The sequence below is a fragment of the Plecotus auritus genome (assembly GCF_963455305.1).
Source record: "Plecotus auritus genome assembly, chromosome: 6".
In the NCBI taxonomy this organism is placed as follows: Eukaryota; Metazoa; Chordata; class Mammalia; order Chiroptera; family Vespertilionidae; genus Plecotus; species Plecotus auritus.
The window spans coordinates 165412866-165426445 of record NC_137773.1 but is presented as its reverse complement, the minus strand read 5'-3'; the positions used below and the strand labels follow the sequence as shown (position 1 = coordinate 165426445).

Below are 13580 nucleotides of genomic sequence, written 5' to 3'. Positions count from 1 at the left end.
GTCCGTTACACCTTTCGCCCACATACACACATATACATGACTTTTGGGATTACAAACTCACATGCCTACAGAGACCAGGAAGGTAAAACAAATGAACACAGTAGGCTGGGCAGAGACCATGGCAACCAAGAAAAACCATGTCTTGTTTTAAGGAGCAGTTTCTTCTCAGCTCCAGCCAAAGGTTGTGAGCTGGTTTTGCTCCCCACCCTGCCCCCAGGGGAAAAAAACCAGAAACTCAAGTTTCTACATGATCATCTTGACTTTTATTTTTATTTATTTTTTAAAGTATATTTTTATTGATTTCAGAGAGGAAGGGAGGGGGGAGAGAGAGAGAAACATCACTGAGGAGAGAGAATCATTGACTGGCTGCCTCCCGCACGCCCCACACTGGGGATCGAGCCCACAACCTGGGCACGTGCCCTGACTGAGAATCGAATTGTGACCTCCTGGTTCATAGGTCGACACTCAACCATTGAACCATGCTGGTAGGGGGATCATCTTGATTTTTAAATATTGGCACTAACAAGAGTTTTAAAACATCATGAGGGCCCTAGCTGGTTTAGCTCAGTGGATAGAGCGTCAGCCTGCGGACTCAAGGGTCCCAGGTTTGATTCCGGTCAAGGGCATGTACCTTGGTTGCGGGCACATCCCCAGTAGGAGGTGTGCAGGAGGCAGCTGATCGATGTTTCTAACTCTCTATCCCTCTCCCTTCCTCTATGTAAAAAATCAGTAAAATATATTTTTTAAAAAATCATGAGGGGCAAAACAACCACCATCTGTGGCTAGCATTTGCTCACAGGCTGATACCCGTCCAGGGAACAAGACTGCAGGCCCACATGAGGTGGGCCCTGGACGGATCGGCTCTCAGGGGATGAACCACTGAGGATTCGGCACCTGCTACGGCCGCCCCCCTCACAGGCGGCCCGAGAGCCTTCAGGAGGGAGGCTAACGAGGCCGGGCACGGCACTCAGCGTTTTAACACAAGCCACAGGTCTATCCGGCGACAGTCGTCCACGCTTCGCCACTGCTGAGGGGCAAGACCCAACCCAAAGCCAAATCCATGTCACCGCTGACGACGGCGGGGCCTCATCGAGGGGAAGAAACTGACCTAAATCCCAGGCACCTTTAGTCCTGAACTCAGGAAGGCCAGAGCGAGGGACGCCTCCCACATCCCAGCGCCTTCCAAGGACCAGGAGCACTTTATTCCTAAGCCATGAAAAAGTTAGCATCCAACAAAATAAAGAGACAAAACAAAAACAGCAAAATAACAAGAAAAAGGAAAAGGGAAACGTTAGTATCTAAACCCTACCCCCAGGAGACAGCCTCAGGGGCCCAGGACGGGTTCTGGCTGCAAGTGCCAGCTTGCTGAGAGACGCGGGACAAACGACTGCATTTCTGTTTTATAGGGAACAGAATACTAGAGTGCTTTCAATCACAACGCGAGGGGCGGAGCTTTCACTCATCTGTTTAGCCACTGAGAGCACCTAACAGGTGCCTGGCTTCCTGCTCTCAGGCCCCAGGGACGGAACGGGGCACAGACTCTAGGTAAAGTCGGTGGGGAGAAGTATTTGGATTAATACAGATATGAAAGAAATGCCTTAAAGGCAGACAGAGGGTGATGAGGGCCTGTAACAGGGAGGCCGGGCCTTGGAGCAGGAAGTCTCAGGGAAGTCAGGGAAGGCATGCTGCAGAGTGACCTGAAGCTGGAGGGAAGGCAACATCCTAGGCCAGTGGTCGGCAAACTCATGAGTCAACAGAGCCAAATATCAACAGTACAACGAATGGAATTTCTTTTGAGAGCCAAGTTTTTTAAACTTAAACTTCTTCTAATGCCACTTCTTCAAAATAGACTCGCCCAGGCCGTGGTATTTTGTGGAAGAGCCACACTCAAGGGGCCAAAGAGCCGCATGTGGCTCACGAGCCGCGGTTTGCCGACCACTGTCCTAGGCAGACAGCACAGCACAGGCAAAGGTCTGGGGAGGGCGGGCTTCTGCCTTCTAGAATATGTAAGAAAGTGCAGTCAGGAAGGACATCCATGCGAAACGCTAGGAAGGTTGGGGGAGGGTCAGATGATGTGGGTCCCGGACACCTAAGGATTCTGTATTTTATCTAAGGCAGAGGGAAGGTTTTGAGCAAAACAATGATGGTAAGATCAGGTTATGTTTTCATAAGGCCACTCTTATGAAATGACACATGGAGGAGAAAGGTGTGAGGAGACAAGTTCAGAGACTGTCACGATAATCCGAGGGGCAGGAGATGATACACCGTCGGCCATCTGTGTCCGAGGTTCCACACCCGTGGATTCAACCAAAGGTTACGCGGCTGCTGACATATGCTATGTAGTTAGGCCTAGGATGGTTGCATCTATACTGAACACTTATAGACTCTTTTCCTTGTCGTTATTCCCTAAACAATACAGTATAATAATTATTTACATACCATTTACATTGTATTAGACATGAGAAGTCATCTAGAGATGATTTAAAGTGTACAGGATATGTACTACTATTTACAAATACTTCAAACAATAAAATAAAATAATAAAAAATAAAGTGTACAGGAGGATGTGCATGGGTTTATGCAAATACTGCACGACTTTCTGTAAGGGACCTGAGCATCCTTGGATTCTGGTATCCTCAGGGGTCCTGGGACCAATCCCCTGCAGGTATCCAATGACGACTGTATCCAAGATCAACACCTGGGCAGTGAATATTGGGAAGGGAGTGAATTCAAGACAAGTTTCAGAAGCAGATAGGACTTTAATAGATTAGATACAGGGGTCCTCAAACTTTTTAAACAGGGGGCCAGTTCATTGTCCCTCAGACCGTTGGAGGGCCGGGCTATAGTTTAAAAAAAAACTATGAACAAATTCCTATGTGCACTGCGGGCCCGGGACGAGTCGGCTGCTAAGCAGGACAGGCAGCGGCACCCGGCGGGCTGGAGAAATGTCCTCGGCGGGCCGCATGTGGCCCACGGGCCGTAGTGTGAGGATGCCTGGATTAGGATAAAGTGGAATGGCCCCCAGGTCTCTAGATAAAGATTTAGAAAGTGGATTCGCACGCACGTCATCTCCTCAACGGGAAGAACAGCTTTGTGCTCTTAAAACAAAGTCAGACAACCAAGGTCACCAGATCTGTGATGAGGGCAGAGCCTGTACAACAGGGCGGAAAACAGAGACCAAGACACAAACCAGAAGAAAGTCACTTTGAAGAGGGAGGCAAAAAAAGGTTTACAAATTCCGTGTCCACAGGGAGAAAAGACATTACGACAGTGAAGCACCAAAAGGAGGTTCCCAGGAGGACACAACCAGTCCTTCAAAAACAAAATCCGCTTTTGAAATTACAACAGGATGGCAGATATTAAAAACCCAATAGAAGTGTTACATGGTAAGACTGAGAAAACCTTCTAGAAGAGACAGCAAAAAGATGAAAAACAACAACAACAACGGGAGAGGTAAGGATAGAAGTTAAAGAGTACAGGCTCAGGAGGTCTAACATCTGATTAGTAAGTTTCAAGAAGAGAGACTGGAGTCTGCCTCCCTGCCTCCCTGCCTCCCTCCCTCCCTCCCTTCCCACAAACACACAGCATGCACCAAGGAAAAGCCATGAGCACACAGCAAGAAGGCAGCTACCTGCAGCCCAAGACAAAGGCCTCACCAGAAACCAACCCTGATGGTACCTTGATGTTGGACTCCAGCCTCCAGAACTGTGAGAAATAAATGCCTATTACTTAAGCCACCCAATCCACAGTATCTTGCCATGGCAACCCAAGCTAAGACAGACGGTCACAGGAAGTTACTAGTTAGCACGTAAAATCGAATCGGATGGCGGCAGCACACCTATTATTCATTACTACGAATGGGAGTACAGCCAGAGGTGTCTCGGGTGGCTGCCTCTGGGGAGGGAGACCTCTGGAGTAAGGAGGCCGGGGCGTGAGAACTGCTGTTGCTATAAGCCTTTGGCGTTCTGCAGGTAAATGACCACCCTACTGATCTCAGTTGATTCCCTAGCATTATCTGGCTACGGTACCTGTGATAATGAATGGTACTTTGGACGCTTTCCAGTATTTATTCCTCCTGTTTCTTTTCGTGTATGATTGCAATAACCAGAATCAACAGAACCGTCTTCCAGAGCACAAGTGACACCCAGCACCCTTATTTTATTCCATGTCATTGTTCGCTTGGATGTTTTCCGTTCGTATGACGTCTGTTATGAGTAGGTGGTGAATACCCTTTATCAAGCTAAAGATTTCTATTGTTTAGTGCACTCCAACCTCCGTCCTGAACAATAGGGTAACGAGCTCCGCTGAATGCGTTTTCTGTGTCTCCCTTTTACAATTAAGTACAGTGTTCCTAACACGGCTAACTCTTTTGACGGCCCAGGGTCATCACAAACAGATTATTTCCATTACTGCCTTGTGCTATGCAATGAGATTGCTTGTGCCTGAACGGTACCAAATATCTGCTTTTCTAAGAAACATTTTTTTAAAAAATATTTTTTTATTGATTTCAGAGAGGAAGGGAGAGGGAGAAATAGAAACATCAATGATGACAGAGAATCATCGATCAGCTGCCTCCCACACGGGACTGAGCCCGCAACCTGGGCGTGTGCCCTGACCGGGAATCGAACCGTGACCTCTTGGTTCATAGGTTGACATTCATTCAACTGAGCCACACTGGCTGAACATAAGAAGAAACATTTTTAAAGTGATAAGCTTTTTTTGGAATTATTTTATTGATTTTCTACAGAGAGGAAGGGAGAGGGATAGAGAGTTAGAAACATCGATGAGAGAGAAACATCGATCAGCTGCCTCCTGCACACCTCCCACTGGGGATGTGCCCGCAACCAAGGTACATGCCCTTGGCCGGAATCGAACCTGGGACCTTTCAGTCCGCAGGCTGACGCTCTATCCACTGAGCCAAACCGGTTAGGGCAAGAAGAAACATTTTTAATTGAAAATCATCAATGGTCCCCTCTGGAGACTCAGTGAGCTGATTCCGACACTCTCCTCTGCCCTTTGCGTGCACAGGGCCATGAACATCCTAGGGACTAAAACACAGATGTCTTAGGTTTTTAACAGTCAAACAGGAGACACAATAAGTCTCTCTGTGAAAATGCCTGTAAAGCCAGTCTGTGCCAGTCTGAGCTGCGTGACAGCCATTCTGCTGCCAAGAGGACCCGCCTGATGGTGGTGCTGAAGGGTCTCATTTGTTCAAGTATCTTCTGAGCGTTTACCACGAGCCCGGGGTTTCTCTAGGCACTGCTGGTGGGGCAGGAAACGCAGCACTGCTGTAGCACACGGCTGGCCAGCTTACCTGGCGTTAGCCTGGACTGGCACGAGCCCCAGACTGCATCTGTATTTCAGTCTTGGAAACAGACAGGCAACTCCTGACGATCAACCAGGCTGCCCCAGGAGCACCGCTCCAGCTGTTCCCAGCTGGCGTTGCCCAGGGCAGCTGCGCTGTACCAGGTGTGAGCTCGGCACACCCCGGAAATTCCTCACTGGGCTTTCGATCATTTGCCGCGTTAATTCCGTGCAATGAAGTGGCACTGGAAATCAGCTATTGTAGATTTACTCTTATGTGCCCTGCGGCGAGGGAACCCAACCGCATGACCACGCCTGCCTGCTGTTCTCCTGACAGGTGTTTCATATAGCACACCTGGGCAACATTCATTCATTCATTCATTCAAAAACCTCACAGGTAGACAAGCATGAGGGGAAATAGACATGGTCTCTGCCCCTGGAGAAGGTACATCAATGGGTATCTAACCACACACTGTGATAAGTCCTATGAAAGGAAATGGGGCTGATATGAGAATGTAAAGCATAAGGGCCCATCCAATCTGTGTGGTCAGAGGAAGTTGGAGATTTAAACGAGTGACTGCGAGTTAGCAAAATGTGTGTGGTGCAGGCAAGGCTAAGACTCTGAGACAGAGACCCCATTGGGTAATGTGAGTCTCCCATGGTTAAATGGCTTGGGAGAAATATTCAAGCTCTAAATTCCTTTTAAAAAATATATATAAATATTTATTTCAGAGAGGAAGGGAAAAGGGAGAGAGAGTTAGAAACATCAATGATGAGAGAGAATCATTGATTGGCTGACTCCTGCATGCCCCCTACTGGGGATAGAGCCAGCAACCCGGCATGTGCCCTCGACTGGAATCAAATCCGGAACCCTTCAGTCCGCAAGCCGATGCTCTATCCACTGAGCCAAACCAGCTAGGGCTCAAGCTCTGAATTCTTACCAGCTGTGTGGCTGGGCAAATAACTTTCATTTATTTAACCAATATTTATTGAGTACCTACTATGTGCTTAAGTCCCAGGGAACAGTCATAGCATAATATCTATTACAGAGTACAGAGTGCTTTACATGCAGGCCTCACCTCACTTAACCTCACAGCTGCCCTCTGAAATGACTTTTATCATGATCATTTTGCAGGGAAACTGAGGCACCATGAGTTAAATAAACTTAGTTCAAGCTTTTAACGACTGTGCTACACAATATCACAGCATGCCCCAAATCAGCGAACATTTCTGTGATTCAGTTTCTTTAGGACAGAATAATGTGCATTTTCTAAAATTGACATGATGAGAAATATGCTCTATACATGACAGTTCCTATTTAAAAAATACATTTTTAATTGATTTTAGAGAGAAAGGAAGAAGGAGAGAGAGAGAGATAGAAACATCAATGATGAGAATCATTGATCGGCTGCCTCCTGCATGCTCCCTACTGCGAATCGAGCCCACAACCTGGGCATGTGCCCTGACCAGGAATCGAACAGTGACCTCTTAACCACTAAGCCATGCCAGCCGGGCTAAACCAGACTGTTAATACATCGAGCCAGTGAAGATGACAGGACAAAAGCGTGTCTCCCTTCCCTGCACCATCAGGGAGCCACAGCATGCTCAAGCAGACGGCTCCCCACACCTGCCAGGCATTTCCCTCCTGGAGGCAAGGGGAATCTTCCAGCCAGGCATCTCCACCCCAATTCTGCTCAGCAAGCATGGCGACCTTCTCTATGTATCCACTAGAGGGTGGCCAAACTCTGCTTATGAAGGATTAAGGCGCTCCAGTCCCTGTTCAATGGAGATCAGAATTTACCCTCTGCCTGGATGTGTTCCTACATTCAGAGCACATTCCACAGAGGTGGCAGGATGTGGAAGGATAAACTCGGCCTGGTACTCTCACCCGTTAGGACTAGACGTTGCCTGGAGACAGATCTGACAAGAAACGCTATCGGCTGGCTGAGATAAGGATTCGTTAACAGAAAGACTTGGAAGGGCAAATTTCACCCACAAGTTCATGGCCTCCCGGTGCCCCTGCAAAGTGTCTACTGAAGCGTGTTTGACCCTCTACAGGAGGGACTGTGGGGAGGATCAACCGGGGTGGCCGAGGAGGCTCGGGCTCTGCGGCTTTCTCTAATAAGGAGCTTAGCCTCTTTAGGCCTCGTACCGACCTGGGAAATGGCAGAGGATGGTGTTAGATAAGCAGCTCTCTAATAGGAGCGGGGGCCAGCATCTGGGAGGAGCATCCCTGAGCCACCAGGGGGATTTCAAACCACTTGGTCTTCTTCCCACTTTCATACAGGCCCTGAGGCAGGTGCCCCCTCTGGCCCTCCCTGACTCCTCAAGTGCCCTTGGGTGCTTCAGAGCAGAACGAAGCTTGAGGGGTGGGTCATGCTAGTAATTTCTGACTCAACCTTGCTCTTGCTTAGAACTCACTTTCTATGACCAACCAGGGACAATACATCAGGACCCCAATATTCCCAGCAAGCCATGGGATAGAAATCTGCATACTGGGCTGGTGTTAAAATACGGCTACAATTCTTTGACACACCACTCGGAATACAGGCCTCTCTTGCGTATGGGGACTTGGTTTTGATGAACAGAGTTGGCAGAAATGACGCATGTGACTTGGGAGGCTAGGTCATAAAAAGGATACAGTTTCCCCCTAGCTATCTCGATCTCAGATCACATGCTCTGGGGAAGTTGCAAGCAGTCTTGTGGGGAGGCCCACATGGCAAGGAACTGAGGGCTCCCCCCCACCGACAGCCAGCACCGACTTGCGAGCCAGGTGGGTGATCTCCTTGGAAGTGGATCCTCCAGTCCCAGCCAAGCCTTAAATGACTGCAGCCCCAGAGGATAGCTGACTGATGGTCAGGAAAACACCTGAGCCAGAACTGCCCAGCCAGGTTGGCTCTGAATTCCTGGCTCACAGACATTGTGAGTGATAATACATATTTACTGCTGTTTGAAGTTTGGGCATATTTATTACACGGCAATAGGTGACTAATACACCAAGTTCCATTTGGTCTTGTATACAAAGGGCACTGTGATACATAGAAAGGACAGAAGACCTAGGTTTGTCAAGAACTTGCTTTTGGAGCACAGGTTAGGTCATTTTCCTTCTGGGCCTCCGTTTGTACCTCCCTAAGATAGGTACAACACCATCCAGGTTGCTGCAGGGTCTAAAACAGGGGTCCTCAAACTATGGCCCACAGGCCACATGTGGCCCGCCGAGGACATTTATCCGGCCCGCCGGGTGCTGCTGCCTGTCCTGCTTAGCAGCCGACTCGTCCTGGGCCCGCAGTGCGCATAGGAATTTGTTCATAGTTGTTTTTTTTAAACTATAGTCTGGCCCTCCAACGGTCTGAGGGACAGTGAACTGGCCCCCTGTTTAAAAAGTTTGAGGACCCCTGGAAAAGGTAATTTGTGACCTGCAAAGAGTGACTTCAAGTCTCATGCTTTTTTTTTTTTCTTCTTCCAGGAAACATGATTTAGTGGGCGGGCATCTTGGCAGTGAGGGTCCTAGAGTACTTAGCCAGTGAAAGCAAGGGGGAGTCTGTGCCCATAATTAGAACCACTGGGCTCAGGGGACTGAGGAATCATCAGAGTTGGCATGCTTTATGAAGGGACAACCTGTCAATGCTTTCAGCTTTGAGGGCCATATGGCATGTGTCACAACTACTCAGTTCTGCCATTGCAGTCCGAAAGCAGACAGAGACAATATGCAAATGGACAGGAGTAGCTGCTTCACTGAAAAGCTGTATTTACAAAAACAGGTGGCAGGCTGCATTGCCGGTGGGCTGTCATTTGCCAACCTCTGCCCTCGAGCCTCGCTTCTCGAAGGGTGTGGTCCCCAGGGCAGTAGGGTCAGCATCCACAGGTGCCTGTTGGAAATGCAGACTCTCAGGCCCACCAGCTCTGCTGGACCCGCCTCCCTGGGAAGGGGCCCAGCTCCGAGCTTTCCTAAGCCCCCCTGCAGCTGGAGTTCGAGAAACCCACCTCCAGGGACTTAAGAGGGATCTTGGATGACAATGACATGAACAAAGATCTTCTCAGGCCTCACAAAGAACACACATTATCTCAATATTCTCCATGAATCGGTGAAACACCGAGAAGCAAAGCAGCAGCCAGTCCTAACCAAGTCGATTAGCCTCTTCAAGAAAATAGAACAAACTGTGTGGCAATAGCACGCCTGGAGTGAAGAGCTGGATCCAGTGGCAGCCCGAGGCCTCGGTATGGAGCCCTTTGAGGTCAGAGGCCAGTCTGGCTCCCAGCCCTCCTTGCTTCTTTAAGCAAATTTATTTGAATGTTGGTTCCCTTCGGTTTTGGTGAGGGGTGGGGGTGTAAAAGGCAAGGATGGGAAGGAAAAAGGATATCTCTGAAGGAACGAAAGAGGGATGAAAGGCGTCTGGGAAAGAAGCAATAGGAAGGATGAGAAAGGAATGAGGGGGAGGCGAGAGTCACTATACAAGTGTCTTCTACTGCTACCTGGGACAGAGACACATGATCCCATAATGACAATAACTGTCTTGCCTGTAAGTACCACCATTCGTGTTTGTCTAAGGTATGACCAGTCACATCACTCTCCTCTCATGTGGCCACACGACAGCTGAATGATGTAGACATCCTAGTCTCCATTTAGACAGGCAGATTGTGGCTCAGAGCAGTGAAAGGCCGTGTCCAAAGCCATGGTCCATGAGGAGGATGGAGCCACAGCTCACAGCAGATAGAGGTCTCCTATCTGCTACAGCACCTCCCAGCACTGCCCACAGGTCCACAGCTCCATCTGAAGTCAAGGAAAAAAATCTTACATGCACAAGCCTTGGTGTGTGCCAACTCCACTCTATCACAGGTGGCCTGCGGGGACTGCTCCCAGGTGAATCTGCTTCTTTCTACCTGGGACAGGTCCACCTTTCTCTTCCTACCTTGAGGCATCAGGGAGGGAGGAGATCAGACCAAAAGGTCTGTGATAAACAATGTAATACCAGCCCGACCGGCATGGCTCAGTGGTTGAGCGTCGACCTATGAACCAGGAGGTCACAGTTCGATTCCGGTCAAGGGCACATGCCCAAGTTGCAGGCTCGATCCCCAGTGCAGGGTGTGCAGAAGGCAGCCAATCAATGATTCTTTCTCATCATTGATGTTTCTATCTCTATCCCCCTCTCCCTTCCTCTCTGAAATAAAAAAATATATATTCTAAAAAATAATAAAGAATGCAATATCCAAAGTCACAAACTACTGTTTATTGTCAATCTCAAAAGAACCAAAGTAAAAATCAAACAAGGAGGATTATGAAATGCTTCCCTCCGACAAAGATGCTGAGCACCTGCCCCACACCTGTCAGGTGTGAAAAGCCAAACCTTCAGGTGGAGAATCATTTATCTCCAAGTGGGAGGCTCACTAGCTCTCCGTCTGGGCTGCTGTTTTCTGGCCTCTGTCCTTCTCTTGGTATTTAACTGCCTCGGGTGTAGGAAATACGACTGTGATTCATTGTCAAGTGAGAGTTTTGAGCTCACAGTTTGCAGGTCTCCTCGCTTCCACAGAACTGAAAGGGCCCTGGCAGACAGGCTTGCCTCTTAGGAATCTACGCTCCTTTGTTGCATCCGTTCTTAATTCTGTTTCCTGGGTTATCAGGTCTTTTGTTGGAAACAGAAGGGAATTTAGGAAGAGGGCATCAATCATGACAGCCAATCCAGGAAACACCTGGGAAATGGCAACCTTCAACACATCTGTTCCACCCCATTAGCCTTTGCTCTGGTGGCACCAGCTGGACCAGGCTCAGTGGGGTCCAATGGCCATGGTCAGTGAAGTCACAGCTGCAGATATGGAGAAAGGTAACCATCTGGCCCCTAGAAACAAGCTCATGAGTCTCAAGCCTTAGAGTAAGGGGAGCCTGACCTCTACATTTTCAAGGAGACTTTCCCTTGGGCAAGCTGTCTGCTTCCGAAGGGAGATGTACACATCACCAAAGAATCCTACCACTCGTCAGCCAGTATACCTGACCCCAACAAAACAGACTGGTCCTGAGGATTAGCGATGTTGAGCATCTTTTCATATGCTTTCTGGCCATCTATATATATAAAAGCCAAGTGACAGGAAGGCTGGAATGACCGGAATGACTGGTCGCTATGATGCGCACTGCAGCTGGCCAACTGGCCCGATCGGGTGGGGGGGCGACCCCTCCCCCTGGCCAGCCCAATCGCCACCCTCCCCCCCCCTGATTGGGGGCAGGACCGGCCAGCCAACCTTCCCTGTCCCCTCTCCCACCCCACCGGCCCAGCTTGATCGGCCTCCATCTGGGAGGCCGGCCAGACCCAACCCGTGCACGAATTCGTGCCCCGGGCCTCTAGTAAGTATATATTTTTTTGAAAAAAAATTTTTTTAAATATATTTTATTCATTGATTTCAGAGAGGAAGGGAAAGAGATGGAGCGATGAGAGAGAATGATTGATCAGCTGCCTCCTGCACACCCCCTACTGGGAGGGGGGAGGGAATCAAGCCCACAACCTGGGCATGTGCCCTTGGCCAGAATTGAACCTGGGACCCTTTAGTCTGCAGGCTGATGCTCTATCCATTGAGCCAAACCAGCTAGGGCGAAAAAAAAAATTTTTTTAATAGAATTTATTGGAGTGACATTGGTTAATAAAATATGTTTCAGGTGTACAATTCTATAATACATCGCCTGTATATTGTATTTTGTGTTCACCAGCCCAAGTCAAGTCTCCTTCCATCGCCATCATAAGTATATCTTCTTTGGAGAAATGTCTATTCAAGTCCTCTGGCCATGTTTAAACTGGATTTTGTTGTTGTTGAGTTTTAAGAGTTCATGATAGAGTCTGGGTACTGACCCCTTTTCAGATATTTGATTTGTAAATACTTTCTCCCATTCTATAAGCTGCCTTTTCACTCTGCTGATTGTCTCCTCTGCTGTGAAGAAGTTTTAGAGTTTGATGTAGTCCCATTTGTCTATTTTTGGCCTTTGTGGCCTTTGCTTTGGGTATCATATCCAAGACATCATCAGTGAATACAATACATGATCGACTGTATTCGGTGGAGAATAGTGTGATGCTTGACTGAGGCACGCCAACCCCAGATGGAAGCTGAGATTTGCTGGCGCTTGAACCCATATAGCCCTTTCCATGCGCTCCATATTCCAACCAGCATTCAGAAGTTCGACAAGCCTTGCCTCTGCCAAGAGGAGCCAACAGAGCCGCCATCATGGACATGAAGGCTCCTACGGCATCTGTGACAGTGGAGTCTTTTGAAACATGGTCCCGGAGACACACTGGCCCGGCTTTTATCGGCTTGGACTTGCCTCAAAGTGAGCCCCAATGATTTCGTCAGAGTTTTCAGGGTAGCAATTTGTCAGATTCAGAGTGTGCATTCTAGCCATTTATACAAGTTTGCTAATGTTGGTTTTAATTGTAAAAGCAGCATATTTGTGACAGAAAACCAGAAAATCCAGAAAAGCATTAAGAAAACAAATCATTCATGCTCTTTTATCATTCAGAGAATACGACTGCGAGCTAACACTTTGGTGAAAGTGCTTCAAATGGTTCCCTCTCGGAAATAAAAAATATATATATTTTAAAAAGATGTTTAAAAAAAATATACAGCATCTTTTTATGTCCTTATTGGCCATTTGTGCATCTTTGGAGAAATGTCAATTCAGACCCTTTGTCCATTTTTTAAATTGGGTAGTCTTTTTATTATTGAGTTTTATTTTAAAATGTGACAGTCATCAATATTTTCCTTCTAATATAATTTTTTAAAATGCATCGACAGCTACATTTTCAAATACAAGTGAGCCCCAACGTTTTAAGAGATTTTTTTCTAAAAGATGTTATTAAGTTGCTATAAATAAAAATTTATTTTAAAAGCCTCAGAAAAACAAACCACAACAAAAAACTCTTTTTGGGAGAATAATCACTTTCTAGTTGAGTTTCCATGTAAACTCGTTTTCCTGGAATGCATTTATTATAGCACATCTGTGTAAAGCTCCATTTTCTCATTCTTCCATCAGCCAAACGAGGCCCACTAAGGTCCCCCGACACCAGGACAACCAGACGGATGAGCATGGCACAAGGCCGATGCATACAAGGAAGATGACACAGCGCTTCCCCTTGAAGGATGCTCAGTGTGGCCAGGGAGCTAAACCAACAGAAAGGAACACTGGAGTACGGCCGGTGTGAGGGCCAAGAATGTGCAATCATTTCAAGAAACGCCGAGGCTCATTCAGGAGAAGGAGTAAGTGACCCTGGGGGCTCAGAGAGGGCTCATGTCCTCAGGGA

At 47.9% G+C, this 13580-nt stretch overlaps 1 protein-coding gene across 1 annotated transcript in view; it reads right to left on the bottom strand.

The window, feature by feature from the left end:
* CMTM8 (CKLF like MARVEL transmembrane domain containing 8) overlaps positions 1 to 13580 on the bottom strand; it is a 67654-nt gene that overhangs the window by 3111 nt on the left and 50963 nt on the right. The window lies entirely within an intron of this gene.